The sequence below is a fragment of the Porites lutea genome, chromosome 11, assembly GCF_958299795.1.
Source record: "Porites lutea chromosome 11, jaPorLute2.1, whole genome shotgun sequence".
NCBI classification, from domain to species: domain Eukaryota; kingdom Metazoa; phylum Cnidaria; class Anthozoa; order Scleractinia; family Poritidae; genus Porites; species Porites lutea.
The window spans coordinates 820,328-833,676 of NC_133211.1; the positions used below are offsets into that span (position 1 = coordinate 820,328).

Here is a 13,349-nt window from a genome sequence, read left to right on the forward strand (position 1 = left end):
TTCTTTTTTTCATTTTTTCCTCTTGCCACTATTAAATGAATCATCGCAAAAGCCATCGCAAACTTTTATTTCTTTTCATTTTACTATCTGTTTCTTTCCATCATTCAAAACAATCGCTTAAAAGCTTCTTCCACGAGTCTGTACTCTGTTTCCGTATTTGGGACTTTCTGTTAAGATTCTTATCCCAATCAAATCACAAAGCAATGTCCAGAAGCATAAGTTATCGTAGTACTCTTGACTAATATTTTTAGCAGTTGGAATCCTTTAATAGTTAATGAACAAGCCTATGACCATGGTGGTGAAATCTGACGAAATGGTATGATAAAAGTTTACTGATGAATAGAATGCGAGGTTCTTAGTCTATGCTAACTTTTTTCACCCAGCCCCTCAATAATGAAAGTGAACTTACCGGTAATCATTCTTTAAAACTGCAAAATACAGTAAAATAGATATGAAGTAGCAAAATAAAAATGAAGGAACATTTCCTATTTCGAAGGAGAATTCTGTTTGTAATAATGATTCAAATTAACATTTCAGGCTATGAAAGAGAAAGCTGAACAGTACCAAGCACAGCTGGCAGTTAAAGAAAACCTAATTAAATGTTACACGACCTAATCAGCGAACGGGAGGAGAAGATTGAAATCTTAGAAAACCACATACGGGGAACAGTTCACAAACACCCCAAACCGGCCAAGCCTTCGAGTATCGCTAAAATTGTTGAGGCCGTACAGGTGGCCCACAAAGAGATAAACAGAATCCACGATATGTAGTTCAATGCAGATTACGAGAGAGTGACGTTTAAGACGTAACTCTCGGATTCGGAAAAAAAATTAAGAGAAGCAAAAGATTTTATTATAGAATTGCAGAATGCAAGTAGTGTAGGAGTTTTATTTTTCAGTTTTTCAAAGTAATGATAGAGCCGCTCTCCAAAGTCCAATCGTTAACCCTCTCTCAGAAAGAACTGAGTTCTTGGTTCTGCGGGTCTCACTTTGGTGTAAAATAAGGCCGGGGCCCAGACCCACTGCGCTCCTCCCCTAGATCCACCCCTGTAAGTGCTTTCGAGAGAAGTACTGAGTATTTAGTATTCTGTAGTACTTTAAGGCAGCTGGAAGGATTCATGTACTATTAAGGAGCTTCTTTTCACCAGTAGAACCAAGTAGAAACAGACGAACAACTGGTCATCAGAGAAGAAAGGAACAAAGTGTCGAGCAGGACAAGGTAAAACTGACTGATTAATAACGTATTTTCCCTACAAAATGGGAAAGAAACTAACGTTAAGAACACGTTAAAGGAGGATGATTATAAACCTGCTAATTCAAACCATAGCACTGTCCTGTAGTCCAAATAGACTATCTGATAATTCATCGCAACACCGAGAGCGAAACGCGTGAGACACGTAAATGAACACGCGCGTGACAGAAGGCGCAAGACGTGAGAGGCACGAAACTTTTTTCCTTTCGCGCTGCGACCCTCGATTCTCTCTCCTCTCTTGCAGCTTCGCCGCTAGACGCTGACGCGCGCGTGCATTCCCTTTACTAAATCTGAAGAAAAGGAGAGACTGTTCGCAGTTTACTCATTTATATTTCCAACTGTAGAAAAACTGAGAAGAAATTTAAGAAAGACCCGCCACCATAAAAAATAAAAACAACGTTCTTAAAAAGAATATGAAGAGTCTTGAGCAGAGCATCGAAACGTATTTAGATGGAGATACTATACTGTATTGAAGCTTAATATAGCTAGGCCGTTTGGTTAGCAACATGATTTATCTATCAAAACTCTGGAGTAAAGTAACAAAGTTATATTTCAAAAAAAAGTATCTCTAACTGTAGGAGTGAAGGACATAACAAGTAAATAAAGGAATAAACCAGTTAAATCTTAGGCTACAAATTTAGCACATAAGCAGAAACTGATGTCGCCTCTTTTCCCAGATTTGCTTAATTCTTTAAATTTCATTTAGACATCCGTACATCCGCCTTCAAAGGGAGGTTTCAACAGAAGACGTCATGGACGTAATCTTGACATCCAAGGGACCATACACAACGTCAGCGCATGTTCGTACCAGTTTCAAAAAGCTGCAATCTTGGACAAAACTGCTGAGACAATTGCATACCTGGGGAGCATTTTTTCTAAACTTCGTAGCCGACCGGTTCTTCCCTTCCCCCCTCCCTCCCCCTTGAAGCAGTGTTGTTGGGTCTTCAAAAGAAAGCCGGATCCCTAAGAGTTTGTAGGAAGTAACTTTGAACTGGGAAAGGGGGTTTTCTTTGCGTAAAGCCGTTGATTTGGAAATAGTTTTGTTGCGTTAGGTAGTGCACATTAATGAAAACATTTTCTCAAGTAGTTTTGTCCAGGATTGTATTTGACTGGAAAAGTCGATTTTGAGCATTTGACGCGGGCATATAAATCTTTTCTTTATATATTTCGTACGTTTCACAGAAAAGTAGATGATTAATGGAAAATAAGTGACAACAGAGGAGTTGATGACAAGAAAATCAACTTGTATGTCTTTCTTGATTCAAGTAGCCAATCGTGAAACGTTTGTAAATTTCATTTTCCATGCAGGGTTTTTACGCGCCCTTTGAGTGCAGAGGAGCAGGCATACATTACTTTTTTGGCGGACGAGAAGGACGTCTCCGTCAAGGAGATTAGCTAGAAAACGGGAATTTCACCAGCTACGATTCGACCAACAAATAACACATGAAACTTTTGCTGAATTTTCAGGGCGCGTGACCCTTACTTTGAACAATTTTCCCATTTCCGAAATAGATAAAACAATCAAAGTCACTGAACGAGCGCTTGCCATTAATAACAGCATCAAATGGAAAGAGGATGAAATATTAACAAAACTTGTATTTTTACTTTCCAAATTTGAAAGCTGACTTTTGACATTGTAGCGATGTCCAGCGCAAAAGATCACACTATAAAATCTAGAAATGTCACACGCGGTAACTGTGCAACTCGGCACAGATTGGTTCTGCTTGGTGCTGGTTTGTGCAGTTTGGTTCAACCTGGTTGAAATTAGTGCAGCTTGGTGCAGATTTTAGCCCTCCCCAGTATCTCCAAGTGGTCATGTAATATCTCTTGCTACTTGTTTTAAATGAGAGGGTTCCCATCCGGTTACAAAATGTAATTTTCGTGACCCATCAAAACAGACTCGCTCCACGCCCCAACCTGCCAACTCCTTTCCAACCAAGTCTTTTTCAACACCAATAAAAGTTGAGCGCTTACGTTTTCTCCTCGATGAGTATTTCCATTCCACTGTTACCTTTTTGCTCTCAGGTTTCACTCATGGCTTCCCTCTTCACTTTGAGGGTGAGCGTAAATCATTCAGTTCTGGTAATTTAAAGTCAGCCTTGCAAAACCCAACTATTGTTGATGCAAAACTTGAAAAGGAACTTGAGTTACAAACGTTAGCAGGCCCATTTAAATCTCCCTTTCGAGTTCCTCCTCTTGGAGTCGTTCCTAAGAAAACACCAGGGGAATATAGATCGATTCCTCACCCATCTTTTCCAAAGAGATCCTATGTTAATGATGGTATTTCTTTGGAACACAGTGCCATTATTGCTAAAGCCATTCAACTTATCAAGAAGGCAGGGCAGGGTTGTTTTATGGCTAAAACTGACATAAGAAATGCTTTTCCAATAATAACAATTCGTCCTGAGGTTTATGGCTTGCTGGGTATGCAATGGCGGGATTTGTATTATTATCATAGGTCCATGCCCATGGGTTGCTCATCCTGAAGTCTGACCTTTGAAACTTTCAGTACCACAATGGAATGAATTGCCCATGGTAAGCTAAACATCTCATATATTCTCCACCTACTCGACGACTTTCTTTTAATTCCTCCTTCTAGGCAGTTGTGTCAAATGCAGCTCAATTTATTTTTGTCACTTTGTTCCTACGTGGGTATTCCCATGGCACCAAAGAAAACTTATGGCCCTGTCACCACTCTGTCTTTTGCTGGCATTGAGCTGGATTCTGTACTTCTTGAAGCTCGTTTACCTAGTAATAAGCTAAACCGATGCAGATCCCTTATTTCTGAATTCTTACACCGCAAAAAAGTCACCCTTAAGGAAGTTCTGTCTTTTACAGGCTTGTCAAATTTTGTCTGTTCTGTGGTAAGACCTGGTCGTGCTTTGCTGGAGCAGCTAATCGATCTGACTTTGGGTATTCGCTCTCCTGAACACAAAATCTGGCTCAATAAGGAGGTCAAAGAAGACCTTAAATTATGGTTGTCATTTTTCTGCCATTTTAATGGTCGGTCATTTTTCTTAGAAGAGCATTGGCTCAGCTCCACAAACCTGAACCTCTTTACCGATGCTTCGGGTGCCCTTGGATTTGGTGTAATTGTTGGGTCTCATTGGTGCTATGGGAAGTGGCCACCTCGTTGGGAACACAAGAATATCGCCATCTTGGAATTTTGTCCCATTGTTCTGAGTCTGCACCTGTGGGGCGAGGCTATGTGTAATCAGTGTATCTTATTTTGTACGTACAATGAGTCTCTTGTACACGTCATCAACAAACAGTCTTGTAAGGATAAATCAGTGTTTGCTCGGAAACTTCTCCCCATTTGTTTACAATATTGTTTTCAAAGCTAAGCATATTCCAGGTGTTCGCAACAAGCTCGCTGATGCTCTGTCTCGCTTGCAGGTGCACACTTTTAAACAGTTGGCCCAAGCTTATATGGACCCCTTCCCCACGGAGGTTCCCCAGAGCCTCAGAGTTGGGTAACATAGTAACTATGGTTGCCTCATCTAGTCTATATAGCCTTCTTCGATTCCGACTTACAAGAGAGCGTAGAAGTTGTTTCACCCGTTTTTGAATGCAATTTTTCGGAGAGTTTCAACAGTTTTACTTCTCTCTCCAAATACCATAGCTCTATTTATCGCTTATATGTTTGATAAGCAGCATGCACCTTCAACCGTTAGCTCCCATGTTTCGGCTTTAGGCTACTCTCATAAATTTCTTGGTTTTGCTGATCCCACTAAAGCCTTTTTTGTTATCCAAATGCTCAAAGGCTACCTACCATAATCAGGGCTCTCATCTGGATAGCCGTCTTCCTATCACCCTCCGAATCTTGCACAAATTACTTGATTCGGCATGTAAACTGGTCATTTGTAGGTATCAAGTTTGTCAATTCAAGGCCATGTGTTCTACAGCTCTTTATGCTTTTTTACGGGTTGGTGAGATGACTTCCACCTCCTCTGTGGGTTCACCTCCTCCCATCCAAATAGGTCATCTGTTTAAGCTAGCCAATAATAGTGGCAATACTATTGCACGTAAGCTTGTTCTCGCCAACTGTAGGCACAGCTACAATCGGCGCTAATTTTCTATAGTGTTCTACACGGTCAGCCCCCTTTTTGTTCTGTCCAACTGTTGTTAGAATATTTGGCTCTTCGCGGTAACCAACCGAGCCCCCTCTTCGCTAATCGAGACACTACTTCAGTGTATTGAAGTTTCTTTACAGACATGCTTAGTTAGCATTGACATCTGATGGCCTTAACCCTTCACGTTAAAGGTCACAGCTTCCGTATTGGAGCCGCCTCTTTTGCTGCAGATAGGGGATTGTCCGATGCCCAAGTCAGGGCTTTCGGGCGGTGGAAGTCCAATGGCTTTCTTAAATATATTCGTTTACCTTCTCTTTCAAGTACATAGTTGAGTTCAGGCAGGGATTACAGGGCGCCATTGTATAAGAATTGGAAAGCGCTGGACCTGACTTGCAAGGGCAGCTGGCCCAGCTCTTTCGTTTTGTTTGTTTCATGGCGTTGTTAAAAGGCGATAACTTACAGGGGTGGTAGCTCCCACTTCAACCCGGTAGAGTTTCTGATACATAACCATTATCCACTGGAGTTTGGGGGGCTGATTAGCAAGGGCAGCAGCCCCCCCATTCTCCCAGTTTTGTACACAGCCGGCAATGATGACATAGACTAGTATAAAAACCGGGACTTGGGGGACTGATTAGCAAGGGCAGCAGCCCCCCGTTCTCCAGACTTTGTACATAAAGGACGCTATATTTTAGGTCTAGCTGGTTTGTCGGGATTTATTTGTTGCTGTTGTTTTGTTCTAGGGCTGCATTTCCCTTGGGTGGGGCGGCACCATGACTGTCGTCATGCTGCTGTGGCTTTTTTCTGCCCCTACCTTTACTGAGCATAATAATTTATGATTGTGATTTAGAAGTGTATTGAAATGATCCGAAGAAAATTAATTATTTATTAAATCGGCTTAGGGCATGCCCTTAGCTAATTACTCCAGATCAATTCTGTCTCTGTGTTTTATCGCCTCGCCCAGTAAACGAGCTCGGAAACTGCAGCCCAATAACTACATAGAATATATATTTTCGACAGGGGAAAAGGCATAAAGAAATGTTTTGCAGATTGTGACTTACAATGTATGATTTTTAGTCAATGTTCCAGACATTTGAAAGCTAGTCAGGCATGTATCTCCCAATTAAAATTTTTTTCATTCACTATGTATTAAAAGGGCAGGGATGTTAGGGTCATAGTAACACACTTCTTGACCCACTATTTCATGTCACCCTTATTTCTCACTACATGTATATTGAAATAAGCAGCTGACTGTAAAAGGTATAAGAAATGCATACATGTAGCTTTTGAAGTTGTTGCTGAACAAGCCATCCAGATTTACAAACTCCTCCATCTCACTATAAGAAAGGTCTCTTCTGTTGATTCCTGTTTTCAGACCCAGATCCTACGAGGAAGTTAAAGTTGACATTTCCACTTCAAGTTCCCCACCCTGAGCAGGCAAACATCAAATTCATCACTCTTTGGGAACAAGGTATGGACAAATACCGGAGAAGATGTTGAAGTTTTAAGTTAATTCACTCTGATAACTGGGCTTTACAACGAGAACCCAGTCAAATTCTAACACTAGACCCTAAAAACATCAACAATCAGCTCCTGTAGCAACAACAACAACAAACTTTATTTATAAGCAAAAATGTGGTCCCCCTCATAACTTAGAAACCTTATAAATGCATCGTACCCATTTACAAGAGACAACTCGCAAATGGCTATTGCATGACTTCTCTATTTTCTAACCAATCAGTATCCACGAGTTCCCCATAGTTTTTACTTTGATTGTTTTTCGGCCCTTCTCCTCTCATGCTTCCTTTTCATTTTTTTTTTTACTCGTGGATACCCGTGGGTTTGTGTGATGGGTTTGGATATGCATGTGTCACTTTGGATCGACAAAAGTGGCTCTCCTCGACTCCGATCCGAACTCGGAACACAATATGAAAATGACATATTGTTGTTGATTTTCGTGAGAGAACCCTGGGAACGAGATATGTCACGTTCAGTTTTACTGCTTCAGTCACCAGCAATGGGACGGTTTAAATTTCCAGTACCGGACAAAGAAAGAACAGTGACGTTAAATTACGTAAGTGTCGATATTAGTCGTGTGGATTGAGTTCGGTAATCGAACACACCGAAAAGTTTCAGTTCGATTATGTTTGATTACCGAACCAATCAAGCAACAATCCGACCCATTGAGTTCGATTGATTTTTGATTTTTCGTTCGATTAGCTACCTCGAGTTATAAAAACGCTGGATCAAAGTTTTTTTTTCAGTAAGTTGACATTCTAAACAAGAAAAAACCATATGCTGTTAAAGGGATTTTTGACAGAACAGGCTTGAATAGAGCGTTGAGTAGAGCGCCTTTAGAGCGCCTGTCACACAGAAAAAAATCCATCTTTTTTTTGCAATGAATGAAAGATCGACGAAAATTGAAGAAGTCACAACTGAAAAAAGGCAAAGAAGTTTAAGAAAGTACAGAGATGTTAAGGTTAAAAAAAATGAAAGGCAGTTAAAACGCGACCATAGCTTTTTATATAGATATTGAAATCGAGTCTACAAACATAATTCGCTTTGATGAAAGGTTTAAGTGTGAAGGCAATTCTGTTTCTGATTCTTAAAATGATAATCTAGTCAGTCGACTCTAATCGTTATGAGTTCTTCTAAAAATGATTGTTTTAAAGATGTCAGTTCTGTGGTTAAAATCGTGGAGAATACAACTTCTAATATTACTGTCGGCAAGTAGCAAACTGTAACTTGAAGTAACGTTCGCCAATTACATTCATTACAGATATGATGTATAGATTTTCAGTGGTTATTAGTATTAACTGAAATGCTCACAAGTGAACGCAGTCATAAAATGTATGGTCTTGGTTTGCAAATCAACTGATCTTCATAACCAATAGAAACGAGGAAATCTAAATTTACTGACGGATTTTGTCTGGCATTTTTTCTACTAGTATCGACAAAACGTGAAATTAGGTACTTGCACGTTGTAGTCGTTCACGGCTGAGAAATGTAGAAAAAAGCGTGGGTTCTTGTTTTGCCAATCTAAATCAATTGCTTTTTTTCCGTTCTCGTTGCCGTCGTCGTTGCTTAAGCTCCCTAATAGCGGATTAAGGGGGGTATACGACAACAGTCTAATAGCGAACTTCCAAGTTACAAAGTTCCAACCCAAAAAATTAAGTTAAGTACAAAACCTTTCTTGTAAAGATGCAAAGTGGAAAGCTTCTCTTGTGAAAATGAATTTAAACTATTAAATGAGGAAAAAACTCATTTTCTCAGCAATAGCCTCGCACTCAGCCTCACTTCGAAACAGAAACTTGGAGCAACTGGGAAATGGCCTAAGGACTCTTAGAGAAAATTATTTACAGCTGAGTTTAAGACCTCCTTCAGTTTTGTAGTAACAACTTAAAATGTACAATGTTTATAAAAAAGACAACTGGCTATAATTAATAACGTACAAGTCAAGAAAATCACAAAGAGTAACGGCTAACAAACTAGTCATAATTAACAACAACTCATAAAAATGGAAAAAAGTAATAAACTGTACGGAAAATGATATACTGAAGAATTTCCTTGACAGACTATGCAGCCAGCCTTTAAGTGATGAAAATGTGTTTGGTTCATGACCTTCCTTTTGACCCTTCAAGTCCATACTTTTGGCCATAAAAGTTTCCAAATGAAGGATCGCGGAAGAAAAAGCAAAATGGCCACCGTACCAAACAAAGAGTGGTTACGCTTGATCCTTGAGGACAGTTAATTTTTAAACAACTGTTTTTTAACAAGTTTGTTTTGGATCAAATGGACTTTTGAAGGCTCAGAGAACAGTCAGTTTGTAACCAAACAAATGGTCATCCTTATTTTTTGATTGAAAAACATTGATCTTCCTGAATGACGTATTTTAAACCGATAAACAGGCGCAAAGTAGTTTATGTTTGCTCTCCCATGGGGCACTCCCTTATTTGGCCTAAACGGTTAGGTGCCGCTGTTAAAAACGGTGTATATATGTCAAGACGTTCTTGAAATGCGATCACGGACTTCAAAACGCGAGTTCTCAGGTTAAAACCAGAGGTTCGGAAATTCTGGGTTCTTTGAAGAGTATTCGTCATACAAGTAGAAATTCTTCGTCAGAAATCATGTTTTCTTCTTAAAAAAGAAACAAAACTTCACGCAAATTTTTGAAAGACATTTTCAACTGAATTATTCTGTCGGCGTTCGTGATGGTTTCACGTTGGTTTGCTTCATGATTTGTATTTGGGGCGTAAACCGCGTCCCTTATCCAGTTCTGGGCGGCCAGCCATGCCATTCGTGAATCAAGAACGTCTGGTGCTTAAGTTCCCCAATTTTGTGTCTTGAACAGGGTGTATGTTTAGACCGGAAGTAGAGTGTGGAGGTTGGCGTTCAATGGTCCAACAATTTCTCCTCCATCCCCCTCAAAAATCTGATCGCATGATAAAAAATATTTTCTAAATTCTGCATGAAAAACGAAATGACGCAGGATCACGCAATTAGATCTTTTTTTTAGACAACGTTAGAGTTTGAAGGTCTCAGCTGCATACCAACACCCACCTTTTCCTTGAATGCCCACCCCTGGATGTTCACGTACTCGTGTTGAAAACTGACTCAGGTGACATTGCTGGCGAAGCAAACATTACGTCATGTACATTATACTGCGGGCGATACGTTCAGGAGTGAGAGACCACATTGAGAGCAGTTTTATAACTGAAGTGGTTAACCAGTTAAGCAAGTTTGTTTTACCCCGTACAAACTTGTAATCTTAGAGTAAACGGGTTCTGCTAAGAACAAGATATTTACACTGAACAAACAGCTGATCTTAATAAGCAACTTAATATCTTAAGTGTTGCTATAGTGCCTTATGCAGAAAAATGACTAAAGTTCCTTATTTCGCTTCTTAAAAACTGAATAACAAACTATCAAATGAAATCTATAAAACAAACTTAGACTGAGAAAAATAATTTTTTGGAGTCCTGATGTGACTTGAACAATTGATTGGAAAAAGGTTGTCAAGAGAAAGTATAGATAAATTCGTACGCGACAATGGCAAGATAAAAAGTCTTGAAAATCATTAATAAATCTAATTAAATCCTTTTGTTTTTAACGTACATGAAGGCCTTCAACATTCGCTCATGGTTCCATTGTTTTCTACTCCTTTTCTTGTGTTTCAATTCAAGTGCCCCAAGTCTGGTGGTCTGTTATACTGTGCTGCAATGCAAATTAAAAAAAGTATATATATAGGGAAAATATATGAAGATTGATAAGGAGACTTATATAACGATAATTCAGGGTATAGTGTGGTAAATTGCCTCAAGGTAGTTACTTTTCGAGATGCCCCAAGCCTCTGTTTTAAACTCTTAGCTTAATTTCGGGAATTGTAGACTAAAGAGCCAGAAATAAAATCTTTGTATTTCTCCAAAAAGCAGCGACGGTTATTCGGACTTTAAAAATTGATGGAGATCCCATTTTATTCTTCTCTATCCGAAATTGTTCCTTTTCTTAATAGTATATTATAGAGCGTTTTCACTCACGTGACCAGTATCTATGCAAATTTATTGGAACAAAAGAAAGTGTTTACATAAGAAAAGAGTTCAACTACCACAGGACTGGTTTGGAACACCAACACGGCTGCCGTTTTATTGTTTTGGAACACCAATATGGCCGCCGTGACGTCATGTGAAAACGCTTTATTGTGTTTTTATTATTTTTTATGTTTCCCCCACTTTCAAGGTAATTTTTTGCGTTTCATTGCCTTAAAACGCGTTTCTCAGATACGTTCATGTAAAGAACCTCACCTTCATTGGCCGAAATTAAAACTGACATCATCGCCAATCAGCATAAATGGCGCCCAGTACTTCGCGGCATTGAAGTCGCCTGACTCCCGCATCATTTTCATGGCCTCATGCAGCGACTTACTTGCACTCTGCCCCTTGACCAGATGTTCATAAAAGTGTCCCATAAATGTCAGGGTGGCTTTGTCGTTAATCGCCCAAAGTGACGCAATAACGGAACGCGCACCAGCTCCTAAAAAACCACGTGCAATACCAACCACGCTCTCAGCCTTGATCTTTCCTCGCCCACTATGACAGCAGCTCAAGACAACAAGCTTGGCATTTAATTTTGCGTCCAAAACATCTGTCATGGTCAGAAGAAAGTCTTTCTCTTCTGGAGGTTTGGAGCTGCTTAGATTAGGTGACAACAGAATTTCACCCCTTTCTGCAGAACCATGAGCTGCAATGTGAACTAAAGAAACTGAGTTTAGCTTACTTAGCACTTGTTCTTTAGTAGCGTTCTTTCCAGTGAGAGGCTCAACGTTTAATATCTGTCCAATCATTTTTACCTCTTTTTCAGCACCAGGGAGCTGCGGATATCTTTTTAGTTTTTGTTTTTCTCCGCTTTTAAGGCGCACAGTCTCAATCCACGGGTCACCAACCAGGAGGACACCAGATGTACTATGGCGATCCTCTGGACACTCTGCCAGCAGCCTCAAGCTTGTTATTGACGGAGCCAATCGAATTCTCAGCGTTTCAGACAAGTACATGGAATTTTGGTCCACAAGAGCAGCATAAGGAATCAAGAATGATGAACCATCAGGAACAATAATAAGTTCCTCATCTTCTATTAAGTGTGATATCGGAGGGATCATAACATTATACAACTCTCTTAAAGCATCACCCCCAGGTTGTGACGATGTAAATTCTTTTTCATCTGTACCTCTTTCAAATAAATCTTCAATTGTTCCGTCCTCTGGATCATCAAAGGAGCGATCTTCGCACAGAGCAAGCTCGTGAACACCAATCTGTTTGTATGCTTTGTCAGTCATATCTTTCAAGGTATTTTTGACTTTCTTTTTCATAAATTGCCACTCTTGTCCCTTATGAAGTACCCAGAGGTACACTGATTTTTTTGCCTCCGCAAGAAATGTCGTAGGCGATGAAACAAGGCTTGAAATATTAGTTGTTTTTACCATCTGCTCTTTTGATGCTGATGGAGTTGACTTTGCGCCATACTGTGATTCCATGAGATGCGCGAGAGCTTGCACTCGTCCCTGCTCAGCTGTTAAAAGCGCCTCTTTGGTCTTTTTTTGTCGTAACTGAACAATCCACAAACGAGTGTACGATTTTAATCGATCCCGAAAGCTGATTTTCACATCATCTTTCTCCTGAAGTTGGAACCTCATCTCCTCAAACACTTTTATACTGAACTCAAAACACTCTTCAGCTTTACTGAAATCATGAAGCTTATAAAAACTACGACCTAGTTTGTTGTACGTATGTTGTTCTAAACCTTTGTTTCCTCTGTCTTTTGCCATACGAAGAGACTGCTGATGAAATTCGATTGCTTTTTCATAATTACCGAGACATCCATACGCATTGCCAAGATTGCTATATGCTGCACCTTCTGTACCTTTGTCTCCAATCTCTTTAGCGATTCTAAGAGACTGCTGATGAAATTCGATTGCTTTTTCATAATTACAAAAACATCCATACGCATTGCCAAGGTTGGTGTATGCTGCACCTTCTCTACCTCTGTCTCCAATCTCTTTTGCGATACTAAGAGACTGCTGATGAAATTCGATTGCTTTTTCATAATTACCCAGAGAGAAATACGCATTGCCAAGGTTTGTATATGCTCTACGTTCTGTACCTTTACTTCGAATCTCCTTTGCAATACTAAGAGACTGCTGATGAAATACGATTGCTTTTTCATAATTACCGAGACATCTATACGCAGTGCCGAGGTTGGTATATGCTGCTCCTTCTGTACCTCTGTCTCCCATCCCTCTTGCGATACTAAGAGACTGCACATGAAATTCGATTGCTTTTTCATAATTACCGAGAGAGTCATAGGCATTGCCAAGGTTGGTATATGCTGTGACTTCTGTGCGTTTCTTTCCAATTTCTTTACCGATAATAAGAGACTGCTGATGAAATTCGATTGCATTTTTGTGATTATTAAGACATCCATACGCATTGCCAAGGTTGGTATATGCTGTGCCTTCTGTACCTTTGTCCCCAATCG

At 39.9% G+C, this 13,349-nt stretch overlaps 1 pseudogene; it reads left to right on the forward strand.

Annotated features, from left to right (window-relative positions):
* The first annotated feature begins 3,911 nt into the window (after positions 1-3,911).
* On the forward strand, positions 3,912-4,728 carry LOC140952325 (uncharacterized; annotated as a pseudogene).
* The last annotated feature ends 8,621 nt before the right edge of the window (positions 4,729-13,349 follow it).